General features: G+C 36.4%; 1 long non-coding RNA gene across 1 annotated transcript; it reads right to left on the bottom strand.

Annotated features, from left to right (window-relative positions):
- Positions 1-2,903: 2,903 nt before the first annotated feature.
- On the bottom strand, positions 2,904-17,425 carry LOC149822575 (uncharacterized). The gene is made up of 2 exons (XR_016426107.1): positions 17,255-17,425; positions 2,904-3,429 (listed from the first exon to the last, which is right to left on the bottom strand). It is a non-coding gene; the product is annotated as an uncharacterized LOC149822575 (long non-coding RNA).
- Between the last annotated feature and the right edge of the window lie 1,277 nt (positions 17,426-18,702).

Below are 18,702 nucleotides of genomic sequence, written 5' to 3'. Positions count from 1 at the left end.
GTGTAGCTATACTTTCTCCCGGTATAACCTTACAATCGATGCAACAACCCCTATCTCTCTTTCTAAGTAGGAAAAAATCTATCTGACTCGTAATAACCCCACTTTTAAATGTTACTAGGTGAGACTCCCTCTTCCTAAACCAAGTGTTTGCTAAGATCATATCATAGGACAAACCAAAATCTAAAATCCTTTCTCCACTATCGTTTCTTTCTCCTATACCATAGCCTTCATGGATACTCTCAAATCTATCCCTACTAATGCCTACATGCCCATTAAGGTCACCGCCGATGAAAAGCCTTTCTCCATAAGATATCCCTTGTACTACTCCATCTAAATCTTCCCAAAATTGACACTTAGTGGAATCATCTAAACCTACTTGAGGTGCATAAACACTAATAATATTAATAATATATGTACCTAATACTAATTTAATAAGTAAAATCCTATCACCCTTCCTACGGACCTCAACTACATTATCTATAAACTCACGACTCATAACAATTCCTACTCCATTCCTATTCCTATTTATTCCTGTATACCAAATCTTATATCCCCAAGGTTCTATCACTTTTGCTTTCTCACCTACCCATTTGGTCTCTTGTAGACATAAAATATCAATCTTTCTCCTACACATAACATCTACTAACTCTACCAACTTACCAGTTAAAGACCCTATGTTCCAAGTGGCTAACCTAATTTTATGGTCTTGGACTAACTTCTTTACCCCCACCCGTCCAACAAAGTGAGGGAACCCTTGCCTATTTGACACCACACCCGGGCGCCGGTGTGACGCGTCGCTTCCGGGCAACGACCTAGCAACCCTTGCCCATTTATCACTGCCTCTGGGCCTATAGAGTACAACGCGTCGCTCAGTAGGGAACGCCCCAACGAAATTCTCATATTGGTTCATATTCATAGGGTATGACTAAGTTTTTATGATGGCTGTCACAGGCCTACCGCAACCCTCCTCCTTTATTCGGGCTTGGGACCGGCAATGTATAACTAAACAGTTATACACAGGCGGAGTTCGGTTAGTGAAAGTATATTTCTATATATTTTTTACTATGTGATTAAGTAGGGCAAAGGACTAGTATATAATTGTTTAACAAAAATAATCATATATAGTATATGTTTATTAAATATGAGTTGAACACAAAGAGGGATAAACAAGGTGAATATTTTCTTGGTAGTATGCGGTTAGTGAAAGTATATATATATATATATATATATATATATATATATATATATATATATATATATATATATATATATATATATATTTCCTATGTGATTAAGTAGAGCAAAGGACTGGTATATAATTATTTAAAAAAAAATAATCATATGTAGTATATGTTTATTAAATATGTGTTGAACACAAAGAGGGATAAACAAGGTGAATTATCATGAACAAGTACCCATTGCCCCGTATTAAAGACCTATTCAATCAATTACGAAAGGCTAAAGTGTTCTCAAAGATCGTTCTTAGGTCGAATTATCATCAACTATGAGTTAAAGATGAAGATGTCTAGAAGACGGCCTTCAGAATAATATGTGGACATTATGAGCTCGTGATAATGTTGTTTGGACTCACGAATGCTCCGACAACATTCATGAATTTAATGAATCGCATTCATACATGGATTCATTCGTGATAGTATTTATCCAATGTCAATACCTGAAGTGAACTTTCTCAAGACCTATCTATACCACTATACCTAAATTTGTTCCTAACTCAAAGCATGATGACCAAATTCAAAATCTTATTATACCCAATTAATTAACCGTGACCCATTTAGGACTTTGGACTTGCTCAAATCATATTAGTATGGGTTTTTATAATTACCTATGAAAGAGGTTTATTTAAAGTGGATCAATATTTTATTCCAACCTCTTGCTCCGGATCTATTTGGTTTAGACCAACATAAAGACACACGTCATTATTTCATATGGTTTCAACAGAATATTGTTAGCCTTGCCATGCATATTAAACTAAATTCATCAAGTTTTTTTCTTTCTTGAGCAGCAGAAAAATCAGGTTTCATATTGTTGGCTTATAACCCACAAGATGGAACTAAATTGGAGAAGGTGTAAGCTGATCCAGAACAAGTTTTCTCCAACCAGGGGATAATGGGGATAATGATGCAGGAGAAGACTCTCGCCCATAAGGGTCCATTTAGATCCATTTGCATTTGAATCTTTATTTGTTGGATTTAGCATTAGGAAAGATAATCTATTTATAAATATCTTTGTAATTCGGTAGTTGAATGGAATATGAAATGAGTTATTTCTTTTCTTCAATTTATAGTTAATTTCCATTTGTATTTGTACTTCCAGTATTTCCTTCAATTTTTTTTACTTTTCTTTTAAGTAAATTTTAGTTTTGGTTGAATTTTTCTATAGATCTGAGATCGATCTACGTTATGATCACAGTAAAACCTACTCTTTCTTCTGAAATCTATGACGCTTCAATGAATTCTTGTTTCGCCATTTTTCTGATTTTGTTGGGCCCCACTCTGTCATGGTATCTAATTTTCATTTTTCCTCTTTAATGAATTATCACTCCTCTCTTGCTATATATATATATATATATATATATATATATATATATATATATATATATATATATATGAGATTTTTCATTGAAAGTTAATTTAGAGTATAGGAACTGCAAGATTCGAATTCAAGATTTAGTGATCAAAATTCAAGATCCAATAAAATTGTATCCATAATTTACTTTTTTCCAAAATGCTCTTTTCATACTAAATGTTTTTCTAAAGAGAACAAGTTCTTTATCAAATTTCTGTTAGAAAAAGGCAGTTTAATTTACTTTTTTTTCCTTTTCAAAGATTTTTTGAAAAAGATGTGTCGTAAACGATGTTTTCCTAATCATGATCAAGACGGGATACAGCAAAGTTTAGTTAGGTTTCCTGTAAGAAATTTACAACATTTAAGTCATTTTCCGTCATGTAGCATGCTGAAAACAAGCCCAAATTAACGATTAGTTCAAGCACACACATCACATGAGGTTCACACAAAGCAAGTTCTATCATTTGACATCCATATCTTTTTCCTTAGGCATTTGTGACCACCATCACAATGACAATCAACTAGGCGATCACTCTTCTGCTGCTGAACTCAACTCTCTGTCTTGGGTTGCTGCTCTTTCCTTTTCCTGCACAGAGCTTGAAGGGCCTGCCCTCCTGCCGAGGTCCGGTCCTGAAACGAACACTTCTGCAGCTGCTGGATTACCCGGGATAGCAGGAAGGCTTGGTTGGTCCTGCTGCACACCTTGTGCTTCAGATATTCGGGATTGGATCCACTTGACTCTGGCCTCATCGCGCCGGAGTACTTCACTGATGTTTAGCTTGGATGGTATGAAATGAATGGGTAGTGTAGCCACCTTGGGGTTTCCTTCCTGACTGATCGAATCTACAAAAGGTAAAGCAACTGTAAATCTATAAATGTATCATCAACACCATGCCTTTGTTCCCTCTACATGGTCTTCTGTCTTTAGGTCTTTCCCTTTTCATATTTTTTCATATATGTATCTGATTTTGTAAACCGAGTATAGGTATGGGGATATGCCATCATTACCAGTAAATAGTTCAATTTTAAATCAACTTCAACCAACCAAAAAAGCCGATTGGGAGGGTGTCACCAATAGTACAGATACATGCCACTTGATTTGGTTTCCACCAATCCAATAATAACCAGTTGGGATGTTAATATGCTAGTGTATATGCTGTATTATTCTGTCATGTAAACCCAGTCCATTGTACCTAATATCTAATTGGGGTCTCACCATGTTTTGATTCACTCTAACCTCATATATATATATATATATATATATATATATATATATATATATATATATATATATATATAGTTCCTAAATGCTTCTAAAAGGTATATAAATGCACGTGTTTTTTGCTCAATCCTAACTTTTAGATACGATTATCATTGCTTTCACTAAAAAACCATGCTTTGGATCGAATTGATTTGAGGAGAAACATTGACTTCTATTTCACCAATTTTGGGAGTAAAATCAGTCATTGGTTTTTTATCACTTTAAATACGTAGTATATCTATAAGTTAAAATTAAGCGAATACCCAAAGCATTATCATTTCAAGCCATTTAGGACGATTTAGTTCTTAAATGGTTTGGATTCAGATCGTATATTGGCTAAACAAATTCAGATTCGGACTGGGATGATGAAAAGCTCACACACATCGGGCATTTTACGTGTAATCAGATTTGGATATTGACAAATCAATATATCTGTCAAATTCAGTAGCAACTAATCAAGAGGTAGGATCAGGTGCAATCGCATTGCACAAACTTAATGTGTTGCTGCACCTGATATATATATATATATATATATATATATATATATATATATATATATATATATATATATATATATAGAGAGAGAGAGAGAGAGAGAGAGAGAGAGCTAGTTTTGTGTCAGGTTGGGCACATGCCCACCCTAACCCAAAAAGCCGCAACTAAGGGGGACAGGTCAGGATGGGCAGTGTCCACCCTGACCCGATCCTTGAGCTGTGTAAACCCAGGCACTGCAGTTGGAGTGAAGCACCTTTCACACCATCAGAAGCTCGAAACAGTCAATATGGGGAACCCACTTTCAACTAGGAAGCCACAAGATATGAACAAAATAAATACAAATGAAGCATAAAAAAGTTACGAACCCTCATTAAGTGTCTTCGATGAAAGGCGTGCAGTTTCACTACAAGAAAAACGCTAATTAGCGATGGAAATTTGTGACAAAAAAATTCATCGCAAATTTACGACGGATTAGTAAAAGAAATATATTCGTCGCTAAAATATCACTTATTTGCGAAATTAGCGACGGAAAACATTCTGTTGGTAATATGTCGCTAATTAACGACGGATTAGCAATAGAATTTATTCTGTCTTGATATTCGTCGCAACTTAGCGACGGATCAGCAGCAGAACTATTTCATCTCTACCCCGTCGCCAAATAGCGATGACCTAGCGACGGAATTTGTCCGTTGCTAATTTTCCCGTAAATCCCTAATTTGAACCCCTTTCTTTCTCTTTTATGTTTCGTCTCCGCCGCCCGCCGCATTTCTTCTCCGTCGCCCGCCGCCTCTCGGCCGTCGCTCGTCGCCCGACGTCTGTCGACCGACGGCAGTCGCCCGACGCCAGTCGCCGCTCGACCCCCTTCGGCTCAGGTAACCCCCCCGACTCCCTTGGCTATTTCTTTTTTTCGCCTACAATTTCATTTTTCTGCAAGGAGGGGTCGAACCTCCCTATCTTACGGTATGCGAGGGAAAGGCTCGACCCCCTCCCTATGCTTTTTTCGTTAGGGAGGGGCCGAGCCCCCTCCCTGTCTTAGGAGATGCGCGAGAGGGGCTCGACCCCCTCCCCTTTTTTTTTCAGGGAGGGGCTAAGCCCCCTCCCTATTTTGTTTTTCGCTAGGGAGGAGCTCGACCCCCTCCCTGTCTTACGGGATGGCCGGGAGGGGCTCGGCCCCCTTCTCTTTTTTTTCGCCAGGGAGGGGTTGAGCCCCCTCCCTGTCTCCCTGTCTTACAGGATACGAGGGAGGGGCTCGGCCTCCTCCGCTGTTTTTTTTTTCGTCATGGAGGGGTCGATCCCCCTCCCTATTTTTTTTTTTTTGCCCTTATCTTACGGGATGAGAGGGAGGGGCCGAGCCCCCTCCTTTTTTTTCGCCAGGTAGGGGGCGAGCCCCCTGACTGTCTCCCTGACTTACGGGATGAGAGGGAGGGGTCGAGCTCCCTCCCTTTTTTTCGCCAGGGAGGGGTTGAGCCCCCTCCCTTTTTTCGCCAGGGAGGGACTCCGACCCCTCCCTATTTCCTTCTTCGCCAGGTAGGGGTCGAGCTTCCTCCCTATATTGTTTTGTATATTTGTGTTTCGCAGGTACGTTGCTGAGCTAATTGTGCAATGCTTAGTGTTAAACATCGCATATGGCTAAAAATGTAATGCAAAAAGAAATAAGAAAAAAATGTAAAGGCAAAAGCAATTCAAATCGGATAAATACCCGTGGTGAGTAAGTGATGCAAGCACATCACATGTTATTTAATTTATTGGATGCAATACTTTTCTGTTCACACACTCACTTAGTTGTGGATATCTAGGACTACTTTGATGGAGTTTGGAGATCATGCTGAGCATAATTTTAATGTATGAGAATATAAGTGTTCTTATTTTTGGAGTATGGATTCCATGCTCGGCATGGTAGTAGTTAGCGGGATATTGGAGTGTGTTTGCTGCAAGTACATGTTTGACATATGTTTTGATATGAATGATTTGAATATATTGCAATATTTGATGTGTCTGTATCCATGCTTACATGAAGTTATTGTTCATTTGATTATGTCTTCCATGTGAAATTGTATCATGAAAATATGTTTCAAATGAATGTATCATTTTATGAAATGTGCTTTCATATTTCTAAATATCCTCGTGATGTGTATAAATATGATGTGATGGTGTTACACACGAAAATTTATGCATTAATTGAAATAAAAAATTGCTCACAAAAAATCACCAAACAAGAATTAATAGATAAATTAGATATTTTTTTCATCATAGCATTAATAAGATTCTCTTTTAACTTATGATGATAATATCTGTAACATTATAGGACAAAATTGTTGCAAACCATGAATGAATGTACCGTAGGATAATTGATAATGAGGTGTCGCATGAATATATGGATGGTGTTGACAGTTTTATTGAATTCGCAACGGCAAGTGTCAGTACAGTGAATCCCACCGGTCGGATCAGATGCCCCTGCACGATGTGTAATAACAATCGATTTGTAGAACCTCATGACGTTAGACATCACCTAGATATGAAGGGTTTTGTTAGTGGTTATCAGAATTGGACGCTTCATGGTGAAGAATTTTGGAATAATTTTGACGCACGGGTGGATGTGGTGGTGCACGATAATCCATATGTAGATTTGATATTTGATGTCGCAGGACTAGAAATGGATTTTGCTATAGGACATAGTGATGCACCAACTGGGGTAGAGGAAGAAGCAACAAACGATGCAGCTAGTAGATTTTATGACTTACTTAGAGATGCTGATGAGCCACTGTAGAATGGTTGCGAGAGTCACACTATCTTGTCTGCAGTTCTTCAACTACTGAATTTGAAATCAGAGTATAATTTGAGTCAATCATATTTTGACCATTTGTACTCTATTATGAAGAGTATGTTGCCCAAAGATGAAAAATTGACACAAAATCGTGCGAAGGTTATGGTCAATGCACTAGGTATGGGGTATCAAAAGATAGATGCTTGTCCAAATCACTGCATGTTGTATTTCAAAGATTAAGAAAATAGCAGATCTTGTCCATCATGCGAACATCCTCGGTTCAAGCCAAATATAAGGAAAAATTGTAGCACAAGGTCAAAAGAAGTGTCATATAAGTCACTTTGCTACTTCTCTCTCACCCGTAGATTGCAACGATTGTATATGTCTTCGAGGACAGCTAAACAAATGATATGGCATGCAACTAAAGTTTGACATGATGAAGACAAGATCACACATCCTGTTGACGCAGAAGCTTGGAGGCACTTTGATCATACTCATCAAAACTTTGCTTTGGAAGTGAGAAATGTTAGGCTAGGTTTATGTACAGATGGATTTAATCCATTTGGGGGTAAATTAACCTCATACTCGTGTTGGCCGGTATTTGTCACCCCATACAACCTTCCTCCAAGCTTGTGTATGAAGCGTCAAAATCTTTTCTTGTCTCTATTGATCCCTGGTCTGACGTCTCCAGGCCAAAATCTTGATGTCTATTTGAGGTCATTAATTGATGAACTGAGAATACTGTGGGATGATGGTGTTCTCACGTACGATGCCCACAAAAAACAAAACTTTAATATGAAGGTTGATGTTCTATGAACAATCAGTGACTTCCTTGCATGTGATATGTTATCTGTTTGGAGCATACATGGGGGGTTAGCATGCCCATACTGCATGAAGGATACAAAATTGTTTAGATTGACGCATAGAAGAAAGTCGTGCTTGTTTGATTGTCACCATTGAATTCTACCCAGCGATCATCCGTTCCAACAACAAAAGAATGTGTTTCGAGCAGGCACAACTGAAATGGAAGGTCCACCCATAAGGTTGTCTGGCATAGTGATTTTAAGAAGATTGTCATACTTTCCATGTGGACTGACAGATGCCCGTAGGCCAACGCCCTTCCTTAGATTTGAGAAGGATCACAATTGGACAAAGAAATCTATATTTTGAGAACTATCATATTGCTCAACCTTATTAATGCGACATAATTTAGATGTCATGCATGTGAAGAAAAATGTGTTTGATAATATGTTCAATACGGTAATAAATGTGAAAGAGAAAATGAAGGATAATCCGAAGGCCCGTATGGATTTAAAAGTAATATATAAAAGACCAGAATTAGAACTCAAAGAGAAGAATGGCAAAATACTGAAACCAAAAGCAAGGTACGTGCTTAGACCAGATGAAGTAAAGTTGGTATGTCAATGGTTGAGACAGTTGAGATTTCCAGATAGATACGTTTTTAACATTGTTTGGGCTGTGAAGATAGACGAGGGACAGTTATATCGGTTGAAGAGTCATGATTGTCATGTCATTATGTAACAGTTGATACCCCTAGTATTTGGGTTCGCGCCCCCCTACCACGTACCTAAGGGTCATAGTCCGAGGTATATCGGTAGGTGCTCAAGGATGTTGGGAAGCCATTACCTTAGAACCGGAGAGATATCTTATATGCCACGTACTTCAAGCTTCGGCTTGAGTATATCGACATACCTTGATTGAAATCAGATGATCTAAATCTTAGAGTTAGGATTAAGGTTCTATCAGTCATTTTAAATATTGCATATAGAGTCAGCTTTAGGGAATGCTATTTGTGCATCCTTGATTGTATGTCTATGATTGAATGATATTATATATGTATATATCTTTCTTATATTTTGCAAAACCCTGGGAATATATTAGAACAATGTGCGCATCAGAAGTCATAGTATCTGAGGTAAAGAATCTCGAGGATTCTGTCGTCACTACTATTTGTCAGCTAGAGAAACTTTTTCCATCAGCATTTTTCAATGTTATGGAACATATGATCATACATTTGCCATATGAACTTAGGGTTGGTGGACCTGTGAAATATCGGTGGATGTACCCATTTGAAAGCTATATATTTTTTTATATTTTTCTTTTCAATGCTATTGAAAAATTTATTCTAATCCGAGATATATATTGTTGACAGATGCATGTTTGACCTCAAAAAAAAAGTTTGAAATAAAGCAAGAGTAGAGGACTTTATTTGTGAGGTATACACTTTTAGAAGAAATTTTAAATTTTTCATCTATGTACTTTGAACCTCACATTCCAATTTACTGTAACTGATAAATTGTCTATATTTCAACCACTTGGGCATGCATTTGGCAGTTGTCGGTTAAGACTCTTAGAAGATCGAGAGCAAGGCGCAGCATAAATCTATATCCTTTTTAATTGCTCAGCAATCAACCCATACATCAAGTAAGTATACTTAATATATAACACTAAGTTATATACATGCGTACATGGTTCGGTAATATAAGTATTTGTTAAGTGCAGACGATTTGATCTGGAGTTGCGAAGAAAACTTTCACGTCTCACAGATGCAGAAGTACAGAAAGAACGTGAAAATAAGTTTGTGGCATGGTTGAAAGAGTTGGTAAGGACTATGGTATACACTCTTTCCGTGTAAACAACAATAAGATATTTAATTGGTCACAGTCATTATTTATGCTTGTAGGTCCGCCATGGTGATGTTAAAGATCAAGGAATATGTGATTTACAAAATGGCCCGACCAAAGTTATGCAATGTTACAACGGGTACATCGTAAATGGTTATCGATTCCATACAAAAGATTACGGTGTCAATAAGTCAACGATGAATAGTGGCATGTACGTCAAGGGTAGCAGCTATGGTAAAAATGAGCATGACTACTACGGTATTATAGAAGAAAAAATAGAATTGACTTACTTAAGTATAAATAATAGTGTAACTTTATTCAAGTGTCATTGGTTTGATCCCTCAGCAACAAGAGTCGATAAAGCCTCAGGCATTGTGGAGGTGAATCATAAATCAAGGTTTGGAACATATGAACCATTCATATTAGCCTCGCAAGCTCAACAAGTTTACTACACTTCATATCCGAGTACAAGGAAGTCAGATAGAAATGAATGGTGGGCAGTTTGTAAGGTGAAGTCTAAACTATACCCTGAGTATGATCAGTTACAGGAAGACAAGATTGTTGAAGAGGGTGATTACTATCAATCAGATGATATGTATGACTTCTCTTATGGTCACGATGTCGCACATGGTATGCATGTCATATCTTCATTGTCTGATGGCACATGCATGGAAGAATGTAATCCAAACGATATACCAAGTGGATGGGCGCTCAATGAAGAAGATGATGACGAAGATGAAGAGGAAAAAGAAGAATATGAAAGTCAAACAAGTGATGATGAAGCATTCTCGAGCTAGCGAAATACATCTTGTAATATATACATGTATTTGATCTGAATGATTAGAATGATTTGAATGTATTGTAATGATTTGAATGATTTGAAGGTATTGCAATGTTTGAATGTATTGCATGAACTTATTTTCGATTTGATTATATATCTTCGATAGGTATAGAGTTAGGATTTGAATGTATTATAACGTGTTAGAATTATGTGAATGTATTGCAATATTTGAATGTCTTGCATGAAGTTTTTTTTTTTTTATTTGATTATGTATCGATGAAGATATAGAGTTGTGTAACTGATCTAATTGTATTGCAAGTTAAGGATAAGTTATCCATGATTAGCAAGTGATTTCATATCTTATGTTTTAATGTATTGCAATATTTGATGTGAATGATTTGAATATATTGAAATGTATTACAATGATTTGAATGATTTGAAGGTATTGCAATATTTAAATATATTGCATGACATTTTTTATTTGTTAGAATATGGTTCGTAGAGGTCACAGTCGTTGAACACCCATTGGTAGCCAATCTCAGCCTTCATCTTCACGGGTTGCTTAGATGGGTATATCATTTAAATAATTGTATACTTGATTAGTTTAAATGTGCATTGTGTGAATTTTTAACTCATTGTTCTGTAGGTGATGTTTCGCCTACACATGACCCACCTACACCAGCTACGCATACACATCACGAGACAACGCCGGATATAGGGTCTTCTCAGTGTGACACACGACGACTAATTCAAATAGTGTATATCGATAGTCGATCGTAAGTATTTCATTATCACTTGTCCAATACTTATCTTATAAATAGTGTATATCGACAGTCGATTGTTAATATGTATCAATTCATGTGCAGTGCGAGGTTTGAGCAACAAGAAGTAATACGAGAAATTAGGAAGTCACTACTGCAGCATCTTTCAGGACCAGTAGCGCAATGAAAAGAGTACCCGATGGAGGTGTTTGACAGATTAATGTCTTCATTCATGGTATGCAATCGTTTATCATAACTAATATGTTTCATATTTATGTGTGTTAACTTTCTGAAAGTATTTGTAGGTTTCTCATCGCTTTGTGACTGCGAACGAGGAGAAAGACGCGAGGGTAGTGTGGCAGAAAGTGACTGTCAATCGATTTGTCGACATGCTGCACAATATGAAGATTGTAGCAAAAAAAATAGCTGATGAGATAGATGATCCACTGCAGTAGAAGGGTCATGGGCCTTCTACTATCAGGAGAGATTATTGGGAGGGCATGTGCGACAAGTGGGCGAGCAATGAATTTGAAACCGCTCAGCAAAAGCTGCACAAAACCGAGCGAAGATGCCCGATGCCCATCTACACACAGGTGGATCTAAGACTTTTGGGAGTCACCAGAAGAAAATGGTAACTCATCAATATATATATATATATATATATTGTCAAATTTGTAAGTATTTATGCATATTTATTAATCAATTTTTTTATCATTTAACATTGCAAGAAGCAGAAAAATGAGACATTGTGCCTTACAAGGATGTGTTTGTTGAAACACACAAACGTAAGAGCATGAGAGATTTTGTATCAGAGAAGACGAGAGTGACATCGATATGTATTTATTGTATTAATAAACATTGTAATATACAAGTTACTATGAATTACGTTATCATAAATATTGTAATTCTTAATTATTAATTCATATTCTAATCATTACTTTGTAGGAGTCATACGAGCAGCAAATGGTACAACGATATGGCGATGACTCCACTCAACATCCGCCTTTTGATCATGCAGCATGGGTGACTACAACTGGTGAACCCAAAAAGGGTCGTTTGTTCGAGTTTGGGAGTAACATGAACACCACACCAGTCGTTGCCTCCTGCAACCACGGCTCTCAGAGTTCTCCCGCCAACATCAACTCCCAACGTCCGATTGACCCTACTATGTCTTGGGATGGTGTCTGTCAGCGTCTTGAGGACAAAATGTAGTACTTTTTAAATGAAGTCATTCTCAACATTGTTCGTAATGAGTTGTGCAACTTTTTTCAGGACAGGGGAACTTCGTCTGCATTCAACATGAGTTCTGGTGCCCGTTAGGTATAAAGATTCATGTCATTTGTTTCATGTCGTTAGATTTCAAGCTAGTATATGCATGATTGAATACATATATGCATGATTGTCTCACTATGAATTTTTTTGACACCTTATAACACATATATGCATAATTGATTCACTATACAATTTTTATGACACCCTTATAACACATATACGCATGATTAAATCACTATAAAAGTTTTTTTATAACCTTACAACACATATATGCATGAATTCATCACTATAAAATTTTATTAGTGCCTTATAAAACATATATGCATGATTTAATCACTATAAAAGTTTTTTGACAACCTTAAAACATATACAAGCATGCTTTCATCACTATGACAACTTTAGAACACATATGAGCCTAATATTAGCATATATGATAGTTTTTTAATGCCTTATAACACATATATGCATAATTGAATCACTATAAAAAAATTTGACTGCTTTAGAACATGATACGCATAATTGAATCACATATAAAGTTTTTTGACTGTCTTAGAACACATATGAGCATGATTGAATCAGTATAAGGTTTTTTGACTGCCTTAGAACATGATACGCATGATTGAATCACATATAAAGTTTTTTTACTGCCTTAGAACAATTATGAGCATGATTGAATCACTATGAAAGTTTTTTGACTGCCTTATAACACATATGAGCATGATATTAGCATATATGAAATTTTTTTGACAACCTTAGAACACATATATGCATGATTGAATCGATATGAAAGTTGTTTGACAACCTTAGAACACATATATGCATGATTGAATCAATATGAAAGTTTTTTGACAACCTTAGAACACATATATGCATGATTGAATCACTATGAAAGTTTTCTGACATCCTTAGAACACATATAAGCATGTTTTCATCACTATATAATTGTTTTACTACCATAGAACACACATATGCATGATTGAATTACTATAAAAAATTTCTTAGAACACATTTATCTATGATTGAATCAAAATAAAAGTTTTTTTACTGTTGTAGAACACATAGGAGCATGATTAAATCACTATGAAAGTTTGTTGACAACATTAGAACACATATAAGCATGATTTCATCATTATGAAAGTTTTTTTACTGTCTTGTAACACATATATGCATGATTGTGATACATAACACATTTATTTAACAGCCTTATAAACTATATATGCATGCGTGAATCACTGTGAAATTCTTTGACAAACTTAGAACACATATCTGCATGATTGAGTCACTATACATTTTTTCCGGCCTTAGAACACATCTTTGAATTCTGTTAATGTCCTTCAGTTTATTGCTATTCTCTATGCCATTTAGTCATTTACTTTGTTGCATTAGATTAGGTGCATTGCATATAATTTATTTCATTATATTTTGTTTATAAATACTAACATTTTTGTTCTCTTGTAGGATGTTGCAGATGATCAGCATAGAGGAGCTGATAAAGGCATGAAGGGAGGGGCAGATCGACAAAATGAAGAGGATGATGCCCAAAATCTTGGAGAGGATTAGATTTATTTGTTTAATTTGTTTGACGTACTTGTAACTAATTATAACTTGGCAAGGACTGTATTTGGTTGTTAAAGTTTGCTTAACTTAGAACTTGTGTTAAATTTGTTCTACCTGTATATGTATTTTTTATGTGTATTTTATTTTTTATAAGCAGATTATATGAATTGTATAACGAGAAATTTTTCTCGAGTTTCAGAAAATTCCAAAAAAAAATTTATTATTATTTTTAAAATTAGCGACGGATTAGTGACGGATATTATCTGTCGCTACTCCGTCGCCAATTTGAAGCAATCGTCAGTTTGCGACGAAATCTAATCCATCGCTAATAGCCGTCGCCAAATTGGCAACGGACATTAGCGACGGATACGTATCCCTCATTAAATAGTAGCGACAGATTAAATTCTGTCGCAAAACCAAATCAGTCTCTATTTAACGACGGATTAAGGACATACATGATCCGTCGCTAATCCGTTCAGTTTAGCGACTAGGGTTATGCGACAGACGCTATCCATCGCTAATCCATCCTTAACGTTTTTAGTGACGGATTTGCGATGGCTTAGCGATGGCTGGCGTCCGTCGCTAATACGCAGTTTTCTTGTAGTGTTTACCTACTCAACATGGGCTTTCCTATAAAGCTAGGAAATACATTTATTCATTTTTTGGATGTTGTACTAAACCAACACCTAAAAAATGCACAAGTGAAAGATAAGCATGCTTTCCAGGTTGCATGTTCAAAACCTATGGCATCCACTATTCCTCTCGGTTTTGAGCTCAACTATAAGCCATGTTTCGAAAATACATATTCAAATCCGTCCAAAACTTGAATGGCTTTAGTTCCAGCTAGATCTTATTGTAGAACTGATTTTGGTCTTGGATCTGATTATATTAATGCCATTTGATTTTAGTTTTTCAAATAACATGAATATTTAATTAGGCTTTTTAAGCATTTCTATGTTTTTTTAATCATCATTAAAGATAATTGTATGAATGTATGCTTGATTTTGGTTAGAAATTATAGGTTTTTTTTTTCATTTACCATATCTATGAATTATGCTTGTAAGGATTTAGGGTTTTGATTTATTTATTTTTTAATGACATAAAAATGTTATTGAGTTATAGTTTTATTGTTTTTCCTGTATTTTTTTTCAATTGCCATTAGGCATGAATCCATGAACAACGAATGTTTGATTTTTTAAAAATATATTAGTAATATAGTTTATTAGTAATTATGTTTTCTTTTCACTGTGTGCCTATGCCCACTAAGGGGTGTCAATGGTCAGGCTTGACCTAGACCTGACCCGTATCAAACCCTATAGGGTTAGGGTTCGGTGATAAAAAAAAGGAGGTCCAATTAGAAATTGGGTCGGACCCAAAGGGTCTGATTAGTTTATGGATCCGAGTATCCAGGATTTTAAACCAAGGTGGGCACGATGGGTGTCAACAGGTCAATCCGGGCGCTTCCATGTGAGTCTAAACCCAAATCTGTTTTGAGGTGCTGGTACCAAGGTTCTATCAGGTCCACTGTAAGAATATATATATATAAGAAAATGGGTCTGTGCTAAACTCATTTGATGTTAAACCCGTGCTAAATGGGTTTTTTGGGCTTCTTCGGTGCTTTTTATGTGGTTTTGCACCATAAATGTGTTGGGCATGGTCAAGAATTCACACCTGGATCATGTGTTTTCGATGAAAAAAATGATGTTTGGAGTCTCAAAATTTTACAAAGATTTTGGACCGTTGATTTTTCAAACTTTATAAAAACCAACCCATGTGTTGGAATCAAAAGCTTTAAGAGTTGATCACTCTAAAATCAAGTACATAGATCACATTGTACTATTAGAATTTAAAAATAAAATGAAAAAAGCTTGAAAACCCCATTTAGCATGGGGTTTAGCACCAAATAGGTTCAGCACGGACCCATTATTATATATATATATATATATATATATATATATATATATATATATATATATATATATATATATATATATATATATATAGTAATGGTTCCGTGCTGAACCTATTTGGTGTTAAAATGCATGCTAAATGGGTTTTTCTGCTTTTTATGTAGTTCTGGACCTATAAATTTGTTGGGCATGGTCGATTTACTAAGAATCCACACCTGGATCATGTGTTTTGGACGAAAAAAAATGATGTTTGGAGCCTTGAAAATTTACAAAGATTTTAGACTTGAACTTTATAAAAACCCACTCATGTGTTGGAATCAAACGCTTCAAGAGATAATCCCTATAAAATCAAGTACATAGATCACATCCTTATGGTCAGAATTTTAAAATAAAATAAAAAAGCCTAAAAAACCTATTTAACACGTGGTTTAACACCAAATGGGTTTAGCATTGACCCATTACTATATATATATATATATATATATATATATTGGCCAAATGTAGATTAATTGTCATGGCTTGCTGAGATCATTGCGAACTTGAGATGGAATGAAAATTCATTTCGCTATATATGCCAGTTCCTGGAAGCCGTGGCACATGCTATCAAGTCCCAGCGAAGTCTTCTGCTTTTTATTCGAGAAAACATAACGAAATTCTTTTTCAAGTAAATGAGAATGAAATTCGATCACTAAGAAACGGTGGGTAATAGGTAACCGCCCACAGGTAAATGTAACCGACCTAATCAAGCCGCAGAATTGAGACCACTGAGAAAAAAGTCACAGCCTTGAGCTTTTGCTTAGAAATGGATGCGGTACTGTGTCATCTCCCATCGTCATACCGCCTCTGGGATGTCATTCATGCAAGCTGTTTTGATCAAGTCTAAACCCCACAGATCGCTTCCGCATTGCCACGATTAGAAATCGACCTTTAGATTGTTCTTCTCAATGAGGAAACCTGATTTTTAAATCACAAATTTTTCATGCCTTTTTCAACCATCGATCTGTGAATCGCCATAAAGTTGTGCACACAACCGATCTTGAGTAAATGGATGATGCATATCACAATTTATGGGGTTCGATTTTATCAAAACAACTTGCACCAATGAGATCTCAGGAAGAGGGATGACTGAAACCTAATTGCCCTAGATTCAGACATTTTGACAAACTTATTCTGAACATGCAAGCATGCGAAAGGAAGAAGATAACAAGAAAAAATTTCTAACCATTGATTGGCTCGGGGATGATTCCCAGTTCCCATCGGTCAAATTGAGCGGCCGCGGTGACAGGGTGATTGTTGGGTGCAGCAGAATCCATTTGCAGTGACACCAAGAGAAAAAAGAACTTGGAAGAAAAGGCTGGAGAGAAAACAAGAGCCATACGGAGAGCTTTCTGATAATGAATAAAAAGCCGTATCCTCTTGCAATTTTGTATTGAAAACGGATACAAAACGTCAACGATATGACTCTTTCCCAGCCGTTGAAATAACAACAGTCTAGCTGCCCTTCATCCAGGCATCCAAAGTTTTTCTTTTGCCCTTGGTTCTCTTGCTCCCGCCCATAGTTTTGGGCGTCTTTTTTTTTCAATAAAACTTTGTTTGTCAACCAACCGTATAAATGTCATTTTCAAACTGATGGCAAAAACTCTTAGTTCTCTAGGAGGAGCGGGCAAATTCATTAAAATTTAGATGGAATACGTCAGGCAGGATGGTCATGAGGGTTTTCCTCAATTCAGCGACGGTTTCTCGTCGTAAAAAAAGATAAATTTTAAAAAATATTTTTGAAAAAAAAATCTGTCATAAACACGATTTTATCATATTTAGATCCGACTAGTACTAATAGAATTAATTTTCTTTTCATGCTACTAGCACTGTACTAGGTAAAATTAATTTTCTTTTCACATTGGGCAGAGGTGCCTCTCTACCATGGTACCCTAAATAAATAAAATTTATGTTAATTTTTTTTTTTAACAAAAAAATTTTAGTGAGGATATAAAAGATATAAAACACACTCATGAATTTGAGCACAATGAGATAGCAACGTTGTTCGGTAAGCCATTGCACCTATTCTTTTCAGGACTTCGAATAGTTGGAGTGAGATTCTTTCTTACCAAAACGAAACATACTCTTGGTAGAAAAAACATGAACATAGACAAAGTCTCTCACCTCGAATGTGAGCTCTCGTCGCCGTCAGACCGCATAGCTATTTTGCCTACTCTATGTCGCCAGTAATCTGTCTTGAATTTTTCATACCTGCTCAATGTAGTGCTCAATCACCAATAAGCCTTGAATGTCCTCGCACTGACTTCATCCCAGTAGATCGGTGATTAGCACGGTCTTTCGTATAATACCTCATAGGACGTCATTCCGATAATGGCATGATAATTATTGTTTTATAAGCAAATTTGTCAAAACAATATGTTTGTCCCACTCGCCTCTCCAGTACAGGACACATGCTCTTAGCATGTCCTCTAATTAGGGGTGGCAATCAGGTCGGGTTGGCGGGTCAGCATACCTCAACCCGAACCCGACCAGTTTATTAAATGGGTCGATTATGGCAAACACTAACCCGACCCATTTAATAAACGGGTAACCCGACATAACCCGCCAACCCGTTTAATAAATGGGTTGGCGGGTCGGGTTGGAGGGTTGGTTGGCGGGTCGGCGGGTCGGGTT

This window comes from Nuphar pumila, chromosome 11 (assembly GCF_984573655.1).
Source record: "Nuphar pumila chromosome 11, dmNupPumi1.hap1.1, whole genome shotgun sequence".
Classification (NCBI taxonomy): Eukaryota; Viridiplantae; Streptophyta; class Magnoliopsida; order Nymphaeales; family Nymphaeaceae; genus Nuphar; species Nuphar pumila.
Note: the sequence above shows the minus strand (reverse complement) of the source record. Positions and strands in the feature narration are given on the sequence as shown.